This window comes from Pan troglodytes, chromosome 4 (assembly GCF_028858775.2).
Source record: "Pan troglodytes isolate AG18354 chromosome 4, NHGRI_mPanTro3-v2.0_pri, whole genome shotgun sequence".
Lineage (NCBI taxonomy): Eukaryota > Metazoa > Chordata > Mammalia > Primates > Hominidae > Pan > Pan troglodytes.
The window spans coordinates 24,896,234-24,922,934 of record NC_072402.2 but is presented as its reverse complement, the minus strand read 5'-3'; the positions used below and the strand labels follow the sequence as shown (position 1 = coordinate 24,922,934).

General features: G+C 39.3%; 1 long non-coding RNA gene across 2 annotated transcripts in view; it reads right to left on the bottom strand.

The window, feature by feature from the left end:
- The window catches only part of LOC104006374 (uncharacterized), an 83,217-nt gene that overhangs the window by 42,679 nt on the left and 13,837 nt on the right, over positions 1 to 26,701 (bottom strand). The window contains exons 1-5 of one of the 2 annotated variants that reach the window (XR_010157178.1): positions 23,917 to 24,200; positions 20,019 to 20,234; positions 18,142 to 18,203; positions 13,801 to 13,905; positions 12,950 to 13,208 (exon numbers count right to left, since the gene is read on the bottom strand). This is a non-coding gene — a long non-coding RNA (uncharacterized LOC104006374). Of the gene's footprint in view, positions 1 to 12,949; positions 13,209 to 13,800; positions 13,906 to 18,141; positions 18,204 to 20,018; positions 20,235 to 23,916; positions 24,201 to 26,701 lie in introns of those variants that run through there. The other variant, XR_008548217.2, reaches the window with a different exon arrangement.

Sequence of the window (26,701 nt, the reverse complement as noted above, 5' to 3'; positions counted from 1 at the left end):
ACACCTGTCATTCCAGAATAATTATTAATAGCACCCTCTCTCACTCTCAAAATTGTTTCATTTTTGGTGATAAATTTTCCAGGTACCCTTACACATAGCTCACTCAATCTGCCCTTGCTCTGAAACCACTATAGTGATACATCATGTTTGGAATGTGGTCTATTTCTATTTTGAACACTCCAATAGCTATTCAAGAAAATAAGGCCATTGAAACATTAATCAGTGAATCAACATGTCTTCTTTACATTTTTAAAGAAACATAGAACTGCTTGAACAAATAGGAAACAAATAATGAACTGATAGACATAATCCTAAATATATCGGTAATTACATTTATTCCAGCATAAATGAACTGTAAGGTTGTAGGTTTTGCTACCTCTGGCACATAGCCAAAACTTGTGGTATGATTTATCTCAAACTATGGACAATATATGCAGATAGTGGTTCAAGACTAGCGTGACCAAAATAAGGTTTTGAAAGAGAAGGGGGGCACCATAATAATTACACTAGCCCAAAATGGATAATTTGAGACTGTCTTGGGTAAGCCAGACTACAGTCACTCTAGTCAAGACAAAAAAGAAAAAAGAAAAAGAAAGCAGGACATTGCATTTTATTTACTTCCAAATCCAAGGATTGCTCTTCTAACCAAATCAGGCTGCATTTAGAGAGATGGGTCACAGTTAGCAGAATGATTTCTGTATTTCATGGTGTACTCTCATTTCCTTGTTTTATTTATCTTCCAAGTATGTTCTTTTATAGAAGTATATTTTATGGCAACATCAATGAGCAAGAAAATGTCTTGGGGAAAAGTGTCCAAGATAATAAAGGTTCTGGAGAAAAAGAGTCATTTGAGAAATGGGGTGCATTATTTGTATGAAATCTGACCTCAAACACTGTAAGGAGTGCCATTTTTAAGTAGGAATGGGCACGTGCTGAACTCCACGGAGCAGAGCATAAACAGATAGATGTTTTTAAAATCCAAGGAAGCAAATTTTAATTCCACATAAGGAAGAACTTTAACACTTACTGGCAACAGAATAAGTTGCTGAATAGAATAGAAAATATATCAGCATGGGAAGTATATAAGTAGAAGCTCAGTAGCCATCAGTAGTGTTACAGAGGAATTTTGTTTGTTTGTTTGTTTGTTTGTTTTTGAGACAGGGTCTCACTCTGTCACCCAGGATGGAGTGCAGTGGCACAATCACAGCTCACTGCAGCCTCAGCCTCCCAGGCCCAACCAATCCTCCAATCTCAGCCTTGCAGTTAGCTGGGATGACAGGCGTGCACCACCATGCCTGGCTAATTTTTAAATCTTTTGTAGAGGTGTGTTGGGGTAGGGTGAGGGGTTGGTCTCCCTATGTTCCCCAGGCTGGTCTCGAACCCCTGGGCTCAAGCAATGCTCCTGCCTCAACCACCCAAAGTGCTGAGATTACAGGTGTGAACCACTGCGCCCGGCTTCAGAGGAGTTTTGATGCACCAGGTGGCGCTGGTAATTTAAGGTTCTCTCGTGAAATTGGTCTTTTCACCTGGCCAGCATCTTATTCCTTCTTCTGGTAACAGCATCCCATTGTTCTTTGTTGAACCACCTCTCCCCCATTTCTACAAGGTATGGTAGAGCTAAAATCATCCTCAGCTTCCAGAAATGGGCATCTGATCCTTGTATAGACATTCAGTGACTTTTATCTCCTTGGCCAAGAAAGGGCACATGGTCCATGCTCGGAAAATTTGAAGCAGTCCTAAGACTTTTAAGGAAACTATTGGGAAAAAGAAATCTTTTCCTTTACAGGTTGCTGAAAGGGTAAGAGGTAGGCCCAGAACTTCTGGCAACTATCTTGCTAGCAAGTGGGGGAGGGCTTGCCTGAGAATGACACCACTACAGAGGAAACTATAGCCAAGCAGTGGAGTGAGGGAGACTGAGTCCTGGCTCTTATTTTAGCCCATACATCTAATAATGTCTGAAGCCAGATTAACCTCTGGATTTTTAAGTTCTGTGTGTCAAGACATTCCCTTTCATTTTTAAGCCAGTTTGAGTTCAGTTTTTAAAAATTATTTGAAACAGAAAGAATCCTGAATAATACAGGTCCCTTCCAACAAAATAAAACTTGATTATACTAACATGTACTCTATATATCTAGCTTGGCAGATTTCTAGTTATTTCTAGTAGATTTCTAACATTTCTAGTAATGCTTTGATGGTAGTTAGATGCAGTTACTTGCTGTAAGTAATTGGAAATAATAAAACCTCATTGTTTTAAAAGTGAGTATTTCACATTGATATAGACAACCTTTCCCATTTCATTTGAATTAATGAGATGTTGCTGCACAATATATGCCTGGTTTATCTTATGCTGGTGATCCTCAACCTGGGGCTCCTAGAAGTGGTAATGTTAATGAATGCATTTTACTTAATATTAAAATATTTAAAAGTACAAGGTCCATGGCTGACTTTAAAAAATAAATATTTGTAAAGGGGTTGTTTAAAAAGAATTTTTAAAAAGGAATTCGTAACAGTAGTAAAATATTGGGAAATGCCTCAACAAATGCTATGGTAGTTGATATCATGGTTTCTAGCAACTCTAGCTGGAGTTAAGCAGGAAAGGAATTTATTAAAAGGATAGTGAATAATTTCTAAACACATTGGCAGGGCTGGAGAGCCCAATTTCAGGATAAAATCTGAAAGTTTCACACTAAGTTTAGCTTTATTGTTTATAAGGAAGTAATATTAATAGGTGTCTTTGCCATAGTCACAAGAAAAAAGACCCCTGTTCTTGATTTCTTCCATCACTAACCCTTAAAGTCCAGTTCTGAACCTAACTAAGTCTCATGACAATAAACTGTCTTCAAAAGAAGCTGTTAAATGTCTGGCATTGTTAGCCTCATTAGCGATAGACTATTTTTGCCCCACACCAAGATTCATGAGTAGGAATTCTCAAATAGAGTATAGAATGGGACTTGGTTGCCATACAGCCAAAATGAATCACTAATGTCCACTATAAGCCAAACTTCTGGCAGCTCAACACCAACTTACAAGCTTCTCCCCATGCTTAAATTTCCAGGAAAAAAAAATGTTCCTACTTAACTTAAAGTAACTATTCTTCCTCATATAAAAGGGACCAGTTGAAGTTTCATCCAGATCAAAATTCAGGAGTTCTGGAAGATGTCCAGTTCTTCTGGAATTGTGCCATGGTATTGTCTCAATATTCTGTAAACTATGGACTAATTTGTAAAAGCCACTATTAATAAAGAAATAATAGAACGGAGATAAAATGTAGGAAAAACAGTTAAGATTTATACATATATACATGAAAGAAAATATGGGTAGGTGTTACAGTCTTACTTCTATAATTCGTCTTGGTGCTGTATTTGCACTGATGACTCAACTCCTCTATTATCAATTTCAAGTTTCTTTTCCCCTCAACCAAGGATTTACCTATACCTTGATCCTGAGAAAGCTGCCCCTTGATCGTTCTTCCCATATTGGGTTGCTGTGGATTTCCTTTAACTTTTGATGCTGGACATGGCAGTATCAAGAAGCACCCCAGAGGATTGCTGGATTTCTACCAACACCCTTCTTGATCCTATTGTGTAATAGCAACACTGTTTCCCCATTATAGCTAGAATCATCATTTCTGTCATATCATAATCTTCTTTTTGACTTTTCATCCTGTGGTTTTAGAATTGGAAATGAAAAAGTGGCAAACTCAGTTTCCAATGCAATTAAGCCAGTGTTTACTTGGTACCCTGTGGAAGCAACCCTCCTTTGGCCTCTAAGACCCCCTAAACCAGCAGAGCCCAGGGGGACTGGAGTGTGATGCAAGCTTTTGTGATTCAGCCACTATGTGATTTTATGAGAGGTGTCATTCCAGTTCTGCCCCTTAATTGCTAAATTCATGCATTCAGGCCATGGAAGCATTGGTACCATAAAATTGTCACAGCTTCAGACCACATACCATATTTCATATGCTAGCACCCCAACTGCACAACGTGTTAACTTCTGGCTGGCATCATAGTTGAATATTTGGTATCCCATCTCATAGTTTTATAAGGCAGACTGCTACCATGTATCATGAGATACATGGTGAAGTCAGTAATCCCATCAACATTAATCCATTTTCTTATTTTTAACTTTCTCAATTAGAAGTTATACTGTATGGTACTTCTTGATGGAGAATACATTTAATAAGTCTATAAATGGTAAGGCTGACAGAAACATATGGGGAACAAAAAGCAAATACAGTAGTCCCCCCTTATCCATTGTTTTGCTTTCCAGTTTCACTTATCTGCAGTCAATAGTGGTCCAAAAATATTAAGTGGAAATTCTAAAAATAGACAACTAATCAGTTTTAAATTACACACCATTCTGAGTAGCATGATGAAATCTTGCACCATCCTACTCTGTCCTGCCCTGGACATGAATCTGGACATGAATCATCCCTTTGTCTGATATATTCACACTATACATGCTACCTGCTTGATACTGTATAGGAAAAAAACATAGTGTATGTAGTAGTCCTTTCTCATGCTGCTATAAGGACATATATTTTATAAAGAAAAGAGGTTTAATTGACTCACAGTTCCACAGGGCTTGGGAGGGCTCAGGAAATTTACAGTCATGTCAGAAGGGAAAGCAAACATGTCTTTCTTCACATGGCAGCAGGAAGGAGAAGAATGAGTGCCTAGCAAAGGGGGAAACCCCTTATAAAACCATCAGATCTTGTGAGAACGAATACGCTGTCATGGGAACAAGATGGGGGAAACCACCCCCATGATTTAACTATCTCCACCTGGTCCCTCCTACAACACACAGGGATTATGGGAACTACATTCAAGATGAGATTTGAGTTTGGACACAGCCAAACCATATTATTCTGCCCCTTGCCCCTCTGAAATCTCATGTCTTCACAATTCAAAACACAATCATGCACTTCCAACAGTCCCTCAAAGTCTTAACTCATTCCAGCATTAGCCCAAAAGTCCAAGTCCCAAGTCTCATGTGAGACAAGTCCCTTCCACCTATGAGCCTGTACATTCAAAAGTAAGCTAGTTACTTCCTAGATACAATGAGGGTACAGGCATTGGGTAAATACACCCATTCCAAATGGGAGAAATTGGCCAAAACAAAGGGGCTACAGGCCCCATCCAAGTCCAAAATCCAACAGGGCAATCATTAAACCTTAAAGTTCCAAAATGATCTCCTTTGACTCCATGTCTCACATCCAGGTCACACTGATGCAAGAAGTAGACTCCCATGACCTTGCGCAGCTCTGCCCCTGTGGCCCTGGAGGGTACAGCCCTCCTCCCAGCTGCTTTCATGGGCTGGTGTTGAGTGCCTGCAGCTTTTCCAGGTGCACTCTGCAAGCTGTCCTGTTGGCGGATCTACCATTCTGGGATCTAGAGGACAGTGGCCCTCTTCTCACAGCTCCACTAGGCAGTGCCCCAGTGGGGACTCTGTGTGAGGACTCCATCCCCACAATTCCACTTTCACACTGCCCTAGCAGAGGTTCTCTATGAGGGCCCTGTCCCTGCAGCAAACTTCTGCCTGGACATCCAGGTGTTTCCATACATCCTCTGAAATCTAAGTGGAGGTTCCCAAACCTTGGTTCTTGACTTCTGTGCACCTGCACACTCAACATCATGTGGAAGCTGCCAAGGCTTGGGGCTTGCACCCTCTGAAGCCATGACCTGAGCTGTTCCCTGGCCTCTTTTAGCCATGACTGGAGTGGCTAGGGCACAGGGCACCAAGTCCCTAGTCTGTACACAGCAGGGGGGCACTGGGCCAGGCCCACAGAGCCATTTTTCCTCCTAAGCCTGCGGGCCTATGATAGGAGGGGCTGCGGTGAAGTTCTCTGACATGCCCTGGAGTCACTTTCCCAGCGTGTTGACCATTAACATTCAGCTCCTAATTACTTATGCAAATTTCTGCCCTGGGCTTGAATTTCTCCCTAGAAAATAAGTTTTTCTTTTCTGTTGCATTGTCAGGCTGCAAATTTTCCAAACTTTTATGCTCTGCTTCCTCTTGAATGCTTTGCCACTTAGAAATTTCTTCTGCCAGATATCCTAAATCATCTTTCTCAAGTTCACGGTTCCACAGATCTCTAGGGCAGAGGCAAAATACCTCAGTCTCTTTGCATAGCAAGAGTAACTTTACTCCAGTTCCCAACAAGTTCCGCATCTGCATCTGAGACCACCTTATCCTGGACTTCATTGTCCATATCACTATCAGCATTTTAGTCAAAGACATTCAACAAGTCTCTAGGAATTTCCAAGCTTTCCTACATCTTCCAGTCTTCTTCTGAGCCCTCCAAACTATTCCAACCTCTGCCTGTTACCCAGTTCCAAAGTTGCTTCCACATTTTCGGGTGTCTTTGTAGCAGCACCCTACTCTGCAGTACAAATTTACGTATTAGTTTGTTCTCATGCTGCTATAAGGACATACACAAGACTGGGTAATTTATAAGGAAAATTGATTGACTCACAGTTCCACAGGACTGGGGAGGCCTCCAGAAACTTACAATCATGGCAGAAAGGGAAGCAAACATTTGCTTTCTCACATGGCAACAAGAAGGAGAAGAATGAGTGCCCAGCAAAGGGGGCATCACCCTTATAAAACCATCAGATCTCATGGCTGCGCACAATGACTCATGCCTGTAATCCCAACACTTTGGGAGGCTGAGGCAGCAGGCAGATTACCTGAGGTCAGGAGTTCGAGACCAGCCTGGCCAACATGGTGAAACCACATCTCTACTAAAAATGCAAGAATTAGAAGAGCATGGTGACAGGTGCCTGTAATCCCAGCTACTCAGGAGGCTGAGGCAGGAGACTCGCTTGAACCCGAGAGGCAGAGGTTGCAGTGAGCTGAGATCATGCCACTGCCCTCCAGCCTGGGCAACAGAGTGAGACTCCATCTAAAAATAAATAAATAAACAAATAAATAAAAGATAAAACCATCAGATCTCATGAGAACTAACTTACTATCACTAGAACAGGATGGTGTTGAACTTCCGTGATTCAATTATCTCCACCAGGTCCCTCCCACAACCCATGGGGATTATGGGAGCTACAATTCAGGAAGACATTTGGTTGGGGATACAGCCATTCCATATCAGTGTATATAGGATCCATTACTGTGCAGTTTCAGGCATCCACTGGGGTCTTGGAACTTATCCCCTATGGATAAGGGGGGACTACTCTACAAATGCTATCCCAACTTAAAATTATTTATTTATCATTTTACTTATTTTTTATATCTTTCCCGACTGGAAGATAAACTCCCTGAGGACAAGAACCTTCTCTCTTTTGTGTGCCACTCTATTATAGACATATTCCTGTGGGAAATTATGATCTTTCAGACATTATTCATCCATAATTCAAAAAACCTTTGCACATGAAACAGCAGGCAAAGGTTTTAAAAGTACAAATTAATCAGAACAATACAAACTTTCCAGGAAAATCAATAACATTTTAAGTTGGACACTGCTTAAAATACAACACTGCAGAGTAATAGATGGCATGGCTTTGTGAAAAAGAGAAAGACCTCGCCTTACTACTTACAATGGAAACACCTACAAAATTCTTTTTAATGGGCTATAAAAATAGATGTTCAAATATAGCTGCCTTGAACAATTTCTTTATGTGTTTATAGCTTTAACCCAGGGCCTCATCCTAAGAATTTTTGCTACTGATAATGAAGCTGTATTTTTTTAAAAATGAAAATGGTATGTACCTGTGATCTTTTAGGATGACAGTCTAATTAAGATTAGCAACTAGAGAGAAAGAAAACCCAAGCTAAATGTTTCTGTACTTTAGTAAATTCTACCCTCTATGGTCCTAATAGCAATAGCATGGCCACTTTGAGCAGTGCTGCAAGGCAGTTGCTCACACACACACTACTTAGCCATGAATGGGTGGCTTGAAGCCACCAGGAAGACAGGTTTAAATTGGCAACATCATTTTCCTGATTCGACCCTGTGACTAAAGCGTCCTGCTTTGGGATTTGGGTCAGTCAATCAGCAGGTATTTATCTGGTGCTTACTTTGTGCCTGGGACGCTGTTAACTCAGCAGAAAAAACATAAGCAAAGACAAAAAAGTTAGAGGCAAGAGAAAAAAAGCCAAAATAACAAAAACCGAGATTACAAAACACTGAAGACAGTGTTAGTACCGCTGCAAGGAGAAAGAGATAGTTTAATGTTTACAGATACAAGAAGTGAAGAATTACCTCCACCTAAACTCTTGATTTAAATCAAATATACCTGATAAACATATGCTAAATGCATTGGATACATATTTTTAAAACACATGTTTTAGTTGTTATTCCCCAGTGAGAAGTACAGGTGCAGCATGGCCTTTTATAATGATAATAGACAATTATATGCATTATCCTACCCTAAAAGTTCTCACTCCACTCAAACAGTTATTTGACAATGTTTATTAGCTCAAATATGAGGTACAGGCAAGCATTATCAGACAGTCCCTAGAACTGTGACTGATTCCTAAATCCCTCTACTGAAAAGAAAAATGTGGTATCCAGGCCTGAGAGTCAGTCACTGTGAGGGTCTGACATTTACATTCAGAGAGGATCTGACCTGCTATTGCAGCTACTTTCACATCCTTGACCTTCAAATCTTCTCCTCTGACCTTGCATCCCTATTGCTGGGCCAGGAGAGACCAGATCAGACCGTGTGCACACATCTGCAGAAATGTCACAGCCTCGAATATTTTACTTTATATGTAGGGCCAGTCCTCATAGCCATGAACCCTTGACATGTAAAACCGCTATGATTTTGTACCAACAGGTATCTCAGCTAAGTTGCTGAGATGAGGTAGCCACTTACCACATTGTCTAGCCTCTTAGCAGTGGCCACAGCTCCTACCTCACAGAAGAAAATTGCAGTCAACAGCTGTATAACCAGGCCATGACTCTTTTCTCTTCTCTACCCATCTCAGAGTTTGTTCCTCTACTAAATTCTTCTTGGTTTCAAAAGCAGAGTCCGTACCCTCTCTTGCAATATTTTGTTTCATAAATTGTTTTCTCAAATATTATATTTCAATCTTACCTTCCTTCTGTCTATAAAACCATTAGCCTCATCTAATCTAAAAAATACAAATAAAACACTCTAACTCAACTCTGTATCCACTTCATAGTTGTGTACCCACTTCATGGGGGTTCACAAGAACTACTCTGTTCCTCTGCCCCCTCTCTCCTCTTTCACAGCCAAACTCCGCAGAAGAATGGTCTTCAATCTCCAGCTACATTTCTTGATATTCCAGTTTCTCCCCAATCTCCACCTATTTTCCTTATATCTCAGTTTCCCACACTTCCCTGGCAAAGCTCATCCACGACTTTCCTATTGCCAAATCCCTTAAGGTCCTTTTAGTTCTTACATTAAATTATCCATGTTTTTGCTATGGACAACTTGAAACTCTCCCCCTCCTCGCTTTCAGAGACATCAACTTTTCTGACTATTTCTTGTCTTCATTACCGGTGCCTGCTTTTTAAATGTTGGTGTTTCTTTTTTTATTACTCTAAAATTTTTCCCTGGGAAATTGTGCTGGTAACTTTTAGATCTACATGTCCTTCTCTACCTTTTAAATAACTAGTCCATATCCTTCCCCACATATCCAATTGCCTATTCTTCTCTCCATCTTGAAGTCCCAGATAAATTAAACTCAACAGATTCTAAGCAGAGTCCATCTTTCTCTCAAAATTTCCTCCTCAGTCTGTTGTCCTTATTTTAACAAATGTCATCACTACTTTTATCCCAATGGTTTCTTGCCTTCCATATTTTAATCTAGTCTGTTCCCTCTGCTAAGATTACACTTTTGTCTCACTTGTCTGCCTATGAATGCTTCCTCAACTTCAAGCTTGAGAATCACCTCCTTCATGGAGCACTCCCAGCCTGGCCAGGTAAAAGTGACCACTGCTAGCTGCCTGCTACCATCCTTAAAGAGATACCCCAAACAGTATGTGTAGCACTGAATTATGAAGGAGGAGCATGTTTTAGGGAGAAAGAAGAGCACATGGAAAAGCCCTACGATAAGAAGGAGTTTGGGCTTTTGAGGGACCACAAGAAGCTCTGTGGCTGGGTGGAGCACTAGGCCAAAGGGACAGTGGCATGAAACCAGCTAAGATTGTTGGAAACTTGAGGGATGGTGGAAGAATGGAGAAGGGAGGTGGGGTCCCAGTCATTCAGGACCTTGCAGGCCATGGTATAGCTTTTTCCATGCTATTCTAACTACCATGGGAAGCCAAGGACATTTCTAAAGCTGGGAGTGACAAAATCCAATGTAGATTTTAAAATGACCTCTCCAGCTGCAGTGTGAATAGATTTCAGAGAAGCAAGATTGTTAAAGAGGTGACTAGTTAGGAAGTCATTACAATAATCCAGCCAGAAAAAGATAGTCACTTAGCGTGGAGTAGTAGTAGGGATGACAGAGAACATAGTCAAAATTTTTGTCAAACTTTCTTGTACAAGCAAACAAATGAGACTGTGTTGCTTGATTAAACTAATAATCAGTTTCAGGATGTTCCATGGTCATTACTGGCTGCATCCTGTGACCATCTGGAGACCAGAATGACCAGCCAAGCCCCTATGTCTTTGTACACGCACAAAAACAACTTCTACAGAATTAATTGGCATGCTCCACAAAGTTTGCTGTGTTCTTTGAACTCTCTTGACCTTGGGAAAATGCTTTTCTCATAGAAAACTTTTCAGCCAATTGAGCTTGGACTCTTCTTAAAGGTTACATGGACTCTTGTATTGGAAATACTATTTGTACATTTGTATTTCCTTTGTTAGTTCCAGAGTCTACATTCCTCTCATAGAGCAAACGAAGGCTAAAGGAAGATCAATGAAGAAGAGAAATGAAGGACATACTGGAAATAAACTTCCTGAAGAAACTACATGGGAAACAAATGCCACTAAAACTACTAGGTAGAAATAATATCTATATGCCAGACAGAGCAATAAAAAAATCGATAATCACATACAGACAACTTTCATGAGATCTGTGTGCCTAGGAACAGAGTAGTAGGTAGTGTCAGAAGATAAAATTATAAAAAATTAAGTTTAAAGATTTCAAATGGCTTAGTTGTGATTCTAGAATCAGGCAACACTCCATCCCATAAAATAGAATAAGTGTTCCAATGAGTTGGACTGAGGAGGTTGGCTTTATAGACAGAAAATGAGCTGAAGAAGGCTGACATAAAGAACAAAAAGAGACTGATCATTTCAAAGTTACTTTCCTTGTAAGACAGGGACAGGGAGACGGAATAATAAAGAGATAACTGATTGGTTAACACCAGTTTACTTCAGATCACTCCTTAATGTTAGGATTAAAACAAGAGGAACTTCATTATCATGCCAACTGAAGATTGCAACAGGCCTGTTAGAAAAATTAAGCTATTTGTCCCTCTTGATTTCTTGGAAGACCGGATAATAACTCAGTTTTATTTTGGTGAGTGTGGGTGACTCCATTTGTGGTTTTTAGTCTAATTTGCTGGGGCCTAGTGCAGGAGTTAATGGCCTCCTATAATGCTTGTTCAACAACTTCCCTCTTTTGGTGAGGTTCTCACCCAGGTGAGAGTGTGATCAAAACTAAAGGCATCGGCCAAGTGCGGTGGCTCATGCCTGTAATCCCAGCACTTTGGGAGGCCAAGACAGGCAGATCACCTGATGTCAGGAGTTAGAGACCAGACTGGCCAACATGGTGAAACTCCATCTCTGCTAAAAATACAAGAAAGTAGCCAGGCACGGTGGCGGGTGCCTGTAATCTCAGCTACTTGGGAGGCTGAGGCAGGAGGAACACTTGAACCTGGGAGGCTGAGGCTGCAGTGAGCTGAGATCATGCCACTGCACTCCAGCCTGGGCAACAAGAGCGAGATTCCGTCTCAAAAAAAAAAAAAAATTAAAAAAAAAAATTTTAAATCAAAACGAAAGGTATTAACACTACTCTTAGTTACCATCATTCTGGGTTTCCAGTCTCAACATGTCATTGGTAGGTTACAGTGTTCTCATGAAAATGCATTTCTTTGCACTGAAGGAAAACCATTTGATATTTGACAGACAGCTGTGTGCAAAAAGTTAAAACTTTTCAGGAAAAATAATGCACCAGGCAGACTATTTGTATGACTATTAGGAAGATATTACCAAGAGTTTGGAGTATGCTCCTAAGCCAGGGTCTTGATGAATTGAACCACCTAAAATTGAATAGATCAAAGAATGAATCAGATGAGGATCTACCCATTTTAACCAAGTAGGCTGATCATTAAGTTTTTGCAACTGTCTCCACAATACCCTATGTATTTATCTATGTGCAACAGGAAGTGTCAACTGCACAGATTCCTCCTTGTTCAGTAAATAGTAGGCAGCAATTCTATCATCTAGCAACACAGGAAAATGTCAAATTAAAGCAGAGAATACTAACTCTATAAAAGAGACCACTAATACAATGTGAACAAACATCGTTTTAGGAATGTTGCTAATGTTACCCGTTAGGTACATTCAAAGATCTCTTAAGTCCTGTAAAGGTTTAGGTTTGAGCCAGGCATGGTGGTACATTCCTAAATTCCCAGCTACTCAGGAGGCTGAGGTGGAAGGATTGCTTGCGCCCAGTTCAAGGTTGTAATGTGCCATGATTATGCTTGTGAATAGCCACTGCACTCCAGCCTGGGCAACATAGCAAAACCCCATTTCTTTTAAAAAAATGGATTTGACGTGACAGATCCAATGCTTTGTTAAGTTACTCACAAAAACTACTGACTGAAATTCTAACTACAGCATTATCCTGTCAAGTGAAAGAGATAAGCATAAATAACCAAAAATTAAGAAGGGTAAGAGTTGTCTGAGCTCAGGCATTTCAGACCAGCCTGGGCAACATGGTGAGGCCCCATCTTTACAAAATATAAAAGAAAAAAATTGTTAAAGAAAAATAAGAAGGGTAAGAGTCTTACTATGATATGGAGTCTTGTTCCTCTGGTTTTGTGAAAAGCTATCCACAGCATGAAGTCAGAGAGTTATCCTAATTTGCAGTTTGAATATCTTCAGTTGTGGCATCAGACATTCTCACAAACTATCTGTGTGGCTCAAACATCAGGCATGAGACTTGTCCCTTGGAATGTATATTGAATTGTCAAACTTTGGCTATAGGGTTTCAGGAACAGAGCAGTTCTCATTCTTTGTTGAAGAGTTGTACCCAGATATTAGAGAAAACTAGAAAGAATTTGGAATCCAGTTTACAGATAGATCATAAAAATTCAAAGGCAATAAACAGGGCTACAAGCAAATAACAGATGTACTGTACTTTTCTTCTGAAACATAATTTTTCTCTCTACAGTTACCCCCATTTTTATTAAAGATAATCATGGTAAGACCAATATGATTGTAAAATAAGTTTAGCCTCAAACTTGGCCTGATATTTACATAAGTGCAGCAAGAATAGCCACATAAGCTCACTCCTTTTAAATTTGCTTTACTGTAAATTTTCACAAGGAAACTCAAATTGGACTTTTAAAAACCTCTTTATGCTAGGAAGTCAAACCAAGGCAGATATCAGACTTTGCCTACAGTATGTAATATCTTGAAGTTCTCTGGCCTGCCAAGAAGTGATAACTGTTTATTCACTCTCTGAAGGGTTGGGAACTCCTGAAGCCAGGCATTCTATGCTCATTTTCAAATATGACATTCCAGTCAAAGCCTCAGTCATATATTCAATATTTCAACTGTACCTTGTTAAAGGATACAGTTAAATTCTTATTGAACTTATGTAAATACTCATATTTAACATAAAAATAAGAATACTCACTAATAGTTTCTGAATTTTGGAGAGATCAAGTAGGGAAGAAAAGCAAATGTTTCCATTTTTATGTACAAGAGAATACTTTATCAAATTGCTGTAAGCTGTACATAGCTGAAAAGAAAAAGAAATCCCTTAAATTTGAAAAACAAAACATGAAAAGAATCAGCATTGGCTCAAATTTTTAAAAGCCATGAAACCTCATACGTTTTCTTCATCAGTTCATTCAGTCTAATGTAATTAATTTTTGCTCTGTTTAATCTTAGTTAGCAGCTTCACAAACCCATCAGTTTTGTTGTTATTGTTGTTTTTGTTGTTTTGAGACAGAGTGTCTCTCTGTTGCCCAGGTTGGAGTGCAGTGGTGCTATCTCGGCTTACTGCAACCTCTGCCTCCTGAGTTCAAGCAATTCTTGTGCCTCAACTCCCCAAGTAGCTGGGATTACAGCGCTACCACACCAGCCTAATTTTTGTATTTTTTCAGTGGAGACGGGGTTTCGCCATATTGTCCATCCAAGCTGGTCATGAACTCCTGACCTCAAGTGATCGGCCCACCTTAGCCTCCCAAAGTGCTGGGATTACAGGTGTGAGCCACCTCACCCAACCCCATCAGTTTTTTCACTTGTGTTTTAGAAATTCCTACCCAGTTTAATAATATCTCAGTTATCAGAAACCTGTACTTGTCAGAATTCGTTCCATTCTCTTCATGAACCTCCTTGAAGATACAATGCTTTAAGATTGCAAAAGGCTTTCAGAAAAGCATCAGAATAAAGCAATTAACTGCAGGCAACAAGACATAAAATGGCCGTGGTTCAAAATCTGATGAGCGTCCATAGTGACCCACTTGATAAGGAAATTTGGTTTTTTCTGTGGTGTACAACACTGGAACATAATAACCAAACTTATTACTGATAACATCATAATTTTTGAAATCTCATACAATTTTGGAGCACATATTAATAAGATGTCCATACAAATATAACTCAAAGAAGGTTAAACATTTCTTATTTGACAATATTTCTTATATAATTTAACATATCAAATAAGCCTACTTCAGTTTAATACTTCTTTAATAGATCATTTGAGAAGTTCTGGAACCCTGTGGAACATCTCAAAGTTAGTTCAAGGTTAAAAAGACTTAAATTGAGAATTTGATTTGGGGAAGTCTGTAAAAATAAAGGTTTCAAATGTTTGATCAAAAATAGGATCACACGGCCAGGCATGGTGGCTCACTCCTGTAATCCCAGCATTTTAGGAGGCCGAGGTGGGCAGATCACTCGAGGTCAGGAGTTCCAGACCAACCTGACCAACATGGCGAAACCCCATCTCTACAAAAAATACAAAAATTAGCTGGGCATGTTGACACACACCTATGGTCCCAGCTATTTAGGAGACTGAGGCAGGAGAATCACTTAAGCCCGGGAGGCAGAGGTTTCAGTGAGCTGAGATGGCGCCACTGCACTGCAGCCTGGGGGACAGAGCGAGACTGTCTCTAAAGAAATACATATATAAATAAATGAAACTTTGACTAATATTTTCCAATTCTGAATCTGACAAGTCATTCTGAACTCCATTTTCAAATTCCATGGCCTTTCTATAACTAAAACCACTTCCATGTTTCCTTTTCTTTTTTTCTTCACCTAACATAATGGTGTGCTGGTAATGTTTAACAGACAGCTCTCCAGGGTAAAACAACAACAACAACAAACCCCGATTTATTGTGTTCACCCATTTCTGTGGTATAACTACTCCTGTCTACCATGCCTGATTTCAAACTATCAATATGATGTCACTAAATGTGGAGTTGGAAAGACACACTCATGACTGGTTCTCATTAATCAGTTTACAGAAGCTCCAGCACACCATTGATATAACATAACTCTTTACATCCCACTACAAGTCATACAGAATTTGGTCTGTGAAAAATTTTTATTTAACTGTTTAAGGCAGCTTTTGGGGTTGTAGTTGAGGAGATTGGACATAAGATATTTAGATCTGGAATCTAATTGATAAACAAGACAACTGCCAAGGTACAGTTAATAGTGTTAATAATGATGATAATTTTCTACCTCAAAGGAAAAAACTAAAATTTTATTTGAATTAAAAAGTCCGAATATGTAAATTCCCCAATATATATTCTAAATTGACTATTATTTTTCATTGAGAAGTAAAGGCCTTATGAAATTTTATTCTTGGCATTCCTGTACAGAAATACAGGCTAGTTTTCTATCAGCTGGCCAGCATGTGATTAATATAAAAGTTTTATAGACATAGCAATATGTAACTATAATGACTTTGGGTTTTTTTTTTTTTTTTTGGTCAAAGGAGAAAATTGTGTTTTTCTTGACTATAACACAAAATAAACTATTTTTAAATTTTACACAAAATCCCCAACAATAAGAGTTTTAACAATCCTGGTAAACTAGGTTTAGAAATAGCAACGTTTTAAACCTCCAAAATATTATACAATACATTAAGTCCATCTCATACTTATCAATTACACATGAAATTATATGAACAAACAATTTTTTTGCCATTACACAGATACGCTGTGACTTTCCTATCATAGTCCCTGTATAAGCCAGAGAGAGAGTAGATAGTGGATAGTGGCCTTCAACGACATATAACTTGTTTAGTTATACATGCACACACACACATGCATGCAAGCTGTTTTGGGATTTTGATTAGGATTTTATGAAGTCTAGAAATCAGCTTGGAGAAAATGATATTTTTATAGTGTTGAGTCTTCCAGTTCATGAACATGACATATCTCTCTGTTGATTTAGGCCTATAAAAACTTCTCTCAATAATATTTTATATATTTATGCATAAGGATCTTGCACATGACCAGGTGCAGTGGTTCAGGCCTGTAATCCCAGCACTTTGGGAGGCTGAGGTGGATGAATCACTTGAGGTCAGGAATTCAAGACCAGCCTGACCAACATGGTGAAACACTGTCTCCACTAAAAATACAAATGTTAGCCAGGTATGGTGGTGTGTGCCTGTAGTCCCAGCTACTCGGGAAGCTGAGACAGGAGAATCACTTGAACCCAGGAGGCAGAGGCTGCAGTAAGCCGAGATCACGTCACAGCACTCCAGCCTGGACAACAGAGCAAGACTCCATCTCAAAAATAAATAAATAAATAAAAAGACCTTGCACATCTTGATTGGCTCTAGGCATTTTAAATTTTTATGATGTTGTGAATTTTATATTTTCAAACTTGTATTTTATAAATGCTGCTGATGTGTAAATACAACTGATGCTTGCTCTGGGTCATTTTAGATGCCTTTTGCAGATTAGGAAAGTTCTTATCCATTTCTTTTTCTTTCTTTTTTTTGAGATGGCGTCATCTCTGTCACCCAGGTTGGAGTACAGTGGTGCGATCTCAGCTCACTGTAACCTCCACCTCCTAGGCTCAAGTGATCCTCCTACCTCAGCCTCCTAAGTAGCTGGGACCATAGGTGCATGCCGCCACGCTCAGCTAATTTTTTGTATTTTTGGTAGAGATGGGGTTTCACCATGTTACCCAGGCTGATCTTGAACTCTTGAGCTCAAGCAACCCACCTGCCTCAGCCTCCCAAAGTGCTGGGATTAGATAGATAGCACACCTGGTGTCTATCTATTTCTAATTTGCTAGAAGTTGAATTTAAATCATGTATGAGTATTGAAATTATTAAAAGATATTTCTGCATCTTTTAAGATGATCAAATCATTTTTCTCTTTTATTCTGCAAGTGTGATGAATTACATTGGTTAATTTTCAAAAGTTAAGTCAATTTACATTTCTTTAATAAACCCCACTTGAATGAAATATATATGCTTACATGGTAGTGTTGTTTATTTTAATTCTACATGCATATTTGTCAAGAACTATGAAAGATATGAGATTTTACTCTACTTGGAAGCTAGCAAGTTAGCCTGCCATAATTTCAGGGATGCAGGCAGAAGCTACAACATTCCTGAGTCAAAGATAAAGGACATTATTACTCATGGCACAGGAAGAAGTGTGAGCTTTGTGTTTGTGTCAATTCTCCTCACCCCCCCAAAAGCCCATTGGGGTGACATGGAGTGGTCCAGGTAGATACCAGGCACATAGTGCATTTGCATAATAACTGAGAAATCCTGAGCAGACAAACTTACTGTGCTTTGGAGGGAGACACTATCTCTACCCCAAAGCTCCTTGCTGTACAAACATTCATTAAAAATAGTCTGAAACAAAATTTTCAGTGCCTTTGCTCACAAATCATGCAGGGAGGCCTATAAAGAATTGTCTTCCAATAATATTTAAATTACACAAGATACGATGATTAGTATATTTAGTCAACTTCCATTTAGGTATGCCCGCATATTTACCTTTCTCATTGCTCTTCTTTCTTTCTTGAATAGTTGATCTTCCATTAGGAATGATTTTCCTTCTGCCAAAAGAAGTATTTTCTTTATTGTAGGTCTGCTAGAGATCAATTATATCAGTTTTTGCTTAAATAACAAATGTCATTATTTCATCTTCATTCTTGGAGGATATTTTCCCTGTGTATAAACTATAGGTTATCTTCTTTGGGTTCTTTGGAAATATCATCCCATTGTTTTCTGGTTTTCATTATTTCTTTTGAAAAGCACTATGTCAAATTGTTTTCCTTGAAAGTAATCTGTCTTTTCTCTTCTGGCTGCTTTTAAAATTTACCTTATTATTGTTATTTACATCAGTTTTACAATGATGAGCCTAGGTATGAATTTCTTTTTATTTATCCTTAGGAATTATTGAATATAGGCTTATTGTTCTTTATCAACTTTGGAAGATTCTTAGCCATTATTTTCTCAAATATTGTTTCTGCCCTATTTCACTCTCTCTACTTCTTGGATTCCACATGTATATCATATTTTCTCACTGTAATCTCATCAGTTCTCTCTTTTTTTTGTCTGCCATTAATTGTGATTTATGATTTTCTGCATATTTTCTTCTGTCCTACCATTCAGATCACAGATTCTGTCTTCAATTGTGTTTAGTCTGCTGTTAAATCCATATATTTTGTTCTTAATTTTAGTTACTGCATTTGCAAATTCTAGCTTTTCTATTTGATCCCTTTTCAGTTTACCATGGTTTAATATTTTTAGCTCTCAGCTATAATTCCAAATCTTGTCTTTTATCTCTATGAATGTAAGAAAGCATAGCTTTTAAAATCAATGTTTGAGGACCCTAATTTTTGGAGTGTTTGCAAGACTGTTTTTAGTTATTTTTCATCAAGTTCTGTCTTCTTAGAGTCTTGGTTATTTTCTATTGTGCATCAGAACTTGTGTTTTAAAAATTATATGTTGACATAATTTGAGGTCTAGCATAATGTCAACTTTACCCAGGAAAAAGTTTGCATTTGGGACATTTGGGACCTCTAGCAATCTGGAAACACTTAAGATAATTTCAGTGATAAAAGTAATTTGGAACTGGGCTACAGTCTTTGAGAGAGCCAGTTGGCTTCTACTTCACCCTTATTCCTGGCTATAGTTCTTTGGAGTTACAACCTTATGTGCAAAGAGTTTGATAAGCTTCCACTTGGGAAGGACTTTTATACCCCAGATACCTTTTCTGGAATTTTCAAATGTCTCTAGGAGAAAAGCAGCCTCAATCATAAGGCACAAGGTCTCTTGATTTTTATTTTTTCCAAATCGTGAACTAATTATGCCCTACTTCTTTAGCTTTCAGATACCTTCAAATGGATTTTCCCCCATCTTTTCTATTAAAACTCAGTAGGAGGTTTGGTCTGAATTACTAGTTTGTCACTACTGGAAATGAACATCTCTATTACTTAGTTTTTGTTGCTGTTGTTGCTGTTGTTGTTTTTAATCTCCAGATACTAAATTCTGATGTATAGTTACTGTTGAAGAACATGGAGTGGAAACAAGCTGTCATGTAACATTCCTTGTCCCCCACCTAAGCCACATACACATACCACCACTATCACCACCACCACTACAACTGTAACAACAGATGTGATTACTCTTCAGGATTCTAGTCAAGGCATTCAGCAGCCGGGCCCATAGTCAGCAGTAAAAGTTGATTGAGACTGACAGGATTGGAATGGGAGGTGAAAAGGGGTGCCAAGGGAAGCAGAATAGACAGAAATTGGGTAATTTTCTGGGGCATGTGCTGGGTAAAGTGGTGGTTCCACACCTACAAACTTGTGCTGCTCTGCTAAGTTGTATCAGGAAAAAGGAAGAGAAACAAAAAACAGATGTACCTTTTCCTCTAGGAAGCTCAACTCCTCTATACGTAAAGTTGTTTCCCTGTAGTAGTTTAACTCCACCACTAGGTCTCCAAAGATGGTGATGTTCCTTGCCACTTGGCATCATTGATAAAGAGACTAACAATTAGAATTAGAATTTCCTCATTCGGTGGAAAAATCCATGCTTAGCACCATGTTATTTCAAGCTGCATGATAGAAGAATGATATTCACTAAACAAAAACAAAACAAAACAAAAAAAGGTCAATACACTTTGCTTTTTAAATTCTTTCTGATGAGATATTAAACTCATATATGACCAAATTTCCAGCTTTCCATTTTAGGGACTGTCAATCAGGAGCAGCATTGAGGAGCTAAATGTGGTCATGTCTGCACTCCAAGCCTGCTAAAAATGTTTTAGCTTCCAAACAGACAGAGTGACTGTTTCGTCAGCATGCAGCTGAGGGGTGAATGAGGACAGCCAGGCTGGGTACACTGCCACAGTTGCCTGTGCATGTTCACCTCACATCATAGGTTTTCTTTTCCCCCAGTGCACTCCGTCTTTCCCTCCTTTCTGCTTAACAAGCACTCATACATTTAAATTTAATTGTAACTTCTTTGTATATCTGTGTGTACACTTGGGTGTGTTTTATATCTCTTTTCTAGAGATAAAGTTTATTAAGGGTAGAGATTGTGTCTTCTTCCCTTATAATTAAAGTGATCTGACCACAATCATGTGGATTATGGAGCGGGGCTACGATGCAGTTAGTTAATCCCCTCAGCTAGACTGAACTGAATAATTTCACCATGTGCATGGAGAACTCTGTTAAGCTAGAGTTATCACTGAGCCGCAGACATTTATTGAGCACCTTCTATGTGTCTAGAACTATCCTAGATTATGGAGAAAAAACACAAAAAGACTCAATCTTTACTTCCAATGTGATCACACCCTAATTATGAGTATAACTGTGTTTTAGGGAATAAGGCAGTGTGATGAAGACCACAACCATATAAATAAGTAAAACCAACAATGATATTTGAAAACACATAGAAAACACAAGCAATTCTTTTTGGGGGACTCCAAAAAGACTTCTGAGAAAAGATTACATATAAACTTTTGGTGATTACAAGCCTAACATGAGGGCAAACAGTAATAAAGAACTCCAAGCACAGAGAACAAGACATGTACAGATTAAAAGGTGAGACAGAGGACTATATGTTTGGGGGTTAGGCTAATGGGTTTCATGAAAAAAGCATAGAAGAACAGTAGGGGTCAGAGTTTTAATGCTTAACAAAATCTGTGGATATGTCCCAGAAATGTAAGTCCAGAAAATTCATCTTATTTCTGTCCTGATAATTCTCGAAGCATCACCATACTGGTGCCCAAACTAGCTCACAGCATGTCATTAACATAAAACAGCCTTGGAGCAAGGATGCTCAAGGAATCTGGGAATCAATTCTCCTGGTTTGAATCAGATTTGACATATTATAAATTCAAATGCAATAGATGGGTTATAAACTGTTTCACTGATTTCTTACTCATTTTTTCATTTCATTTCGCAAATTTACATTTTCTAAATTCATTAGAGTCCCTAGAGCCCTCCTTGGTGACAGAGATAATGCTATGTATTCACCAATTCCTTTTCCTCAGCACACAAGAAGACTATATTTCTTGACCTCCTATAAATTCATTTTTATTTTATTTTATTTATTTATTTATTTTTTTTTTTTGAGACGGAGTCTTGCTCTGTCACCCAGGCTGCAGTGCAGTGGCACAATCTTGGCTCACTCCAACCTCCGCCTCCCAGGTTCAAGCTATTCTCATGCCTCAGCCTCCTGAGTAGCTGAGACTACAGGTGTGCACCATCACACCCTGCTAATTTTTGTAATTTTAGTAGAGACGAGGTTTCACCATGTTGCCCAGGCTGGTCTCGGATTCCTGGCCTCAAGTGATCTGCCAGCCTCCATCTCCCAAAGTGCTGAGATTACAGGCATGAACCACCATGCACGGCCTCTTGGCCTCATATAAATTTAGTTTGGGGCAAAAATCTGGCAATAAAACATAAACAGAAGTGTTGCCTTGAAAACATCCTTCTTAGTCCTACAATTCTTCCTACAGATACTTCTGTAATGCCTTTGAAAGCCAAATGTTCCAGGTACTGGAGCTCTGCAACGTAAGCGCCCAAAATACACGACCACCACTTGGAAGAGAATCTCTGGGAAGACCTGACCATTCCATAAAGAACTGTGATGTGAACAAGAACTAAACGTTGCTGTGTACGCCACTGAGATAGCTTACCATATCCCCACTGCCTGGAGTGGAGGTGGGATGCAGCGGATTGAAATCTACAAATTCTAGGGGGTCTAAAGCTTCAGACTTAATGGTTTAGTAGAAATGATAAAAGATACGCCAGGTGTGGTGGCTCACATCTGTAATCCCAGCATTTTGGGAGGCCGAGGTGGGGAGATCAGGAGTTCAAGACCAGCCTAGCCAACATGGTGAAACCCCGTCTCTACTAAAAATACAAAAAACAGCCAGGGTGTGGTGGTGGGCACCTGTAATCCCAGCTACTTGGGAGGTTGAGGCAGGAGAATTGCTTGAACCTGGGAGACACAGGTTACAGTGAGCTGAGATCGCCCTACTGCACTCCAGCCTGGGCAACAGAGTGGGACTCTGTCTCAAAAAAAAAAAAAAAAAAAGATAAACATGAGGGCCTATTAACTATTGCAGTTCTTATTTGAGACCCTCCTCCAACCGGAAACAATTTTGTTCTCTTTAATGAGGCAACTAAGAAAAAGGAAAATAGTAAAGAAACTTGCTTTCCTTGGTCTTAACTATGGATGAGGGTGAGAGGTCTCTCTCGGTAATATGTAACCTCAAGTGGCCCTCAACCTGAACTTAGGGTCAGAATTTACACTCTCTCTATGGCTCAAAGTGCCCAAACTAAAAATTTACATTAAAATGGTTCTAGGTTGGCAGTGTTTCCAAGTGGTACTGATAGAAGAACTTGTAGATGTTTTAAATTTAGGTCGCAAAGAGCTTTCACAGATAAACTTCCAAGGAACGGGAGTACAGATTGGAAAAATCTCAAAACAACAACAAAAGAAGCCACGGAGAGCAAGAGAAACAAAAACAAAAAGAAAGCAGAATGGTAACAGAAGCAAATCTGCAAAGACATAGATTCTGAAATGATAATAAGCATGTCGAATGTGTTTAAAGAGGTTATTTTTGGCCAGGCACGGTGGCTTATGCCTGTAATCCTAGCACTTTGAAAAGCCGAGGCGGGCAGATCACAAGGTCAGGAGTTCGAGACCAGTCCCCGAACATGGTGAAACCCCGTCTCTACTAAAAATACGCAAAATTAGCCAGGTGTGGTGGTGCACACCTCTAGTTCCAGCTACTTAGGAGGCTGAGGCAGAAGAATCGCTTGAACCCAGGAGGCAGAGGTTGCAGTGAGATGAGATTGAGCCACTGCACTCCAGCCTGGGTGACAGAGCTAGACTTCCTCTAAAAAAATTAAAAAAAAAAAGTGGCTGATAATATTCTGGAATTGATAAAAGACACAAATCATCACATTCAGGAACATAAGAAACCCAATGCAAGGTAAACAAAAACTACACTTAAACCCATCCTAGCTAAACTGCAGAACACCAAGACAAACAAAAAGGAAGATTTGTCTACAAGGACAAAAAGGATGAGAAATTTGAATAGGAATCTGAAACCAAATGGGTTCAACATAATTCAGGAAGCTTCATACTCTACAATGACTGTAGAGGAATTAAAAAAGCAATGCAATGTATGCCTCCAAACCCACAAACAGCTCCCAGTAATCGTGTCTGGTAATTTTGGAAGTGGGAATAAAGTTGGGCCTTAAGAAGGAAGATTGAGTTAATGTTTAAGAAGCAGTTATATACCCAGAGTCTGGCAACTCCTTGTAGTCAACGGATTGCCATTTTCTTACTCCAGCACAACACTGAAGATTCATCACCTAGAAAGAATAGAACAGTATTTCTTGACCAGAGGGCACAGGGCACTGTGAGAGCAGGCTACCATATTGAAAACAGATTAAATAAAATGGGTACATACTAAAGATTGAGACACTACCATTTCTCCACCAGCCTTCTGACTGAAACATTAGCCACCAGTTTTTACCTGCAAGGCAGGAAAATGGAAGACTCTCTTCCAGGTCTCATAAAAATACTTATGGGCACTATAAGATATATATACATAGATCTTATATTAGATATGTTATATATGTTATATATAACATGTACGTTATATATAATATAAGATATACTATAGTCAGGGCTTCCCCAATAAAATGTTGCAGCCAAAACATCTCATAATAAATCTCCTGGTCAGTAAGTCCCATACATGGACGTGGAACTCTAAATTATCTTTTTTTTTTTTTTGAGACAGGGTTTCACTCTGTCACACAGGCTGGAGTGCAGTGGCACAATCACAGTCCACTGCAGTCTCCTCCCTTTGGGGCTAAAGTGATCCTCCCACCTCAGCCTCCCTCGTAGCTGGGACAATAGGCACGAGCCACTACACCTGGCTAATTTTTGTATTTTTGGTAGAGATGGGGTTTTACCTTGTTGCCCAGGCTGGTCTTGAACTCCTGGCCTCAAGTGATCCACCCACCTCAGCCTCCCAAAGTGTTGGCATGAGCCACCATGCCCAACCCAAATGATCTCTTTAATGCCCCATTTTTAGTGAGAGCAGGCGGCCAAGGATCACTATGAAATACTGAGGAATATGTGAAAGAGAAACCAAAACAAAGAAACGAGAAAAAAAAATGTTCTCAAGGAAACGGAGACCGTGCAAAGAGAAGAAAAATAATTTTTAAGTTTCTTATATCTTCAGAGAGATAATATAGAGCAGCCATAAAAGAATAGGATACTTTGTTAAAAAGACAGGAATAAAGGAGCTATTAGAAATTATAAATATGGGCAGGGCATGATGGCTCACACCTGTAATCGCAGTACTTTGGGAGGTGGAAGTGGGTAGATCACTTGAGGTCAGGAGTTCAAGACCAGCCTGGGCAACATGGTAAAACCTCATCTCTACCAAAAATACAAAAATTAGCCAGGAGTGGTGGCTCATGCCTGTGGTCCCAGCTACTTGGGAGGCTGAGATGGGAGGATCACTTTTGACCTGGAAGGAGAAGGCTGCAGTGAGCCAAGATCACACTATGGCACTCCAGCCTGGGCAACAGTGCAAGACCCTGTCTCAAAAAACAAAAGAAAGAATAAATATATAAATATGATAGAAATGAGAAGTTGGAAGGGCATGAAGATAAAGTTGAGAAAATCTCCCAGAAAGTAGAGCAAAAAGGCAAAGAGATAAGAGAGAAAAATGAAAGAAAGTTAGGACATCAACCCATCATGTCTACCCTGAAATAATAGTAGAGAACATAGAAAATGTTCTGGAGAAAAATCATCAAAAAAGTAATCTAATAACATTGCGCAGGGCAGAAGCTCATGAATTTCCACATTGAAAGGACTCATAGAGTGTGCTTGGCACATTGATAAAAATAAATTCATGCCAAGGTACATCGTTGTGAAATGTCAGAACCCTGGAGGCAAAAGTTTCCATAGAAGGGAAAAGTAGGTTATATACAAAGGAAAAGGAATCAAAATGGCATCAGGTGCTTGAACAGCAAAATGGGAAGCCAGAAGATAATGGAACAATGTCTCTTCTTCTTCTTCTTTTTTTTTTTTTTTTTAATAGAGACAGTCTTGTTGTGTGCCCAGGCCGATTTTTGAGCTCCTGAGCTTAAGCAATCCTCCTGCCTCGGGCTCCCAAAGTGCTGGGATTACAGGTGTGAGCCACCACGCCTGACCGGAACAATGTCTTTAAAACTTCTGAGGTAAAATTATTTCCAACTTAGAATTCTATATTCAGTCAAACTGTCAACCATTAGAGAGGGAAACACAGAAGCCTCCTAAGATAGAAGGAATGTTCTATTTTTTAAAGTTTGCTAAAGAGTACATGCACATTCATCTTATTCCTTAAGCTATTATAGGTATGTTCTATACACTATTAAAACTGTCTATAGGCTGGGCGTGGTGGCTCACGCTTGTAATCCCAGCACTCTGGGAGGCCGAGGCAGGTGGATCACTTGAGGTCAGGAGTTCGAGACCTGCCTGGCCAACATGGTGAAACCTGTCTCTACTAAAAATACAAAAATTAGCTGGGCATGGTGGTCAGCACCCGTAATCCCAGCTACTGGTGAGGTTGAGGTGGGAGAATCGCTTGAACCTGGGAGGTGGAGGTTGTAGTGATGCAGTGAGTGGAGATTGCGCCACTGCACTCCAGCCTAGGAGACAGAGAAACAGAGTGAGACTCCTTTTCAAAAAAAAAAAAAAAAAAAAAAAGAGGAAAAAAAAGTCTATAACATAATTTAAAAGTAATTTTTAAAAAAGTTACCAAATATGTCAAAAGGTTAAATGATGGGTACATGAATGTTTCTTATGTTATTCTCTGTACTTTTATTATACTTAATATATACTGTAATATTGTTTTTTTGAGACAGGGTCTCACTCTATCACCTAGCCTAAAGTGCAAGGCATGATCATGGCTCACTGTAACTTCAAACTCCTTGGCTCAAGTGATCCTCCCACCACAGCTTCCCAAGTAGCTGGGACTACAGGTGCGCACCACCATGCTGGCTACTTTTTTTATTTTTAGTAGAGA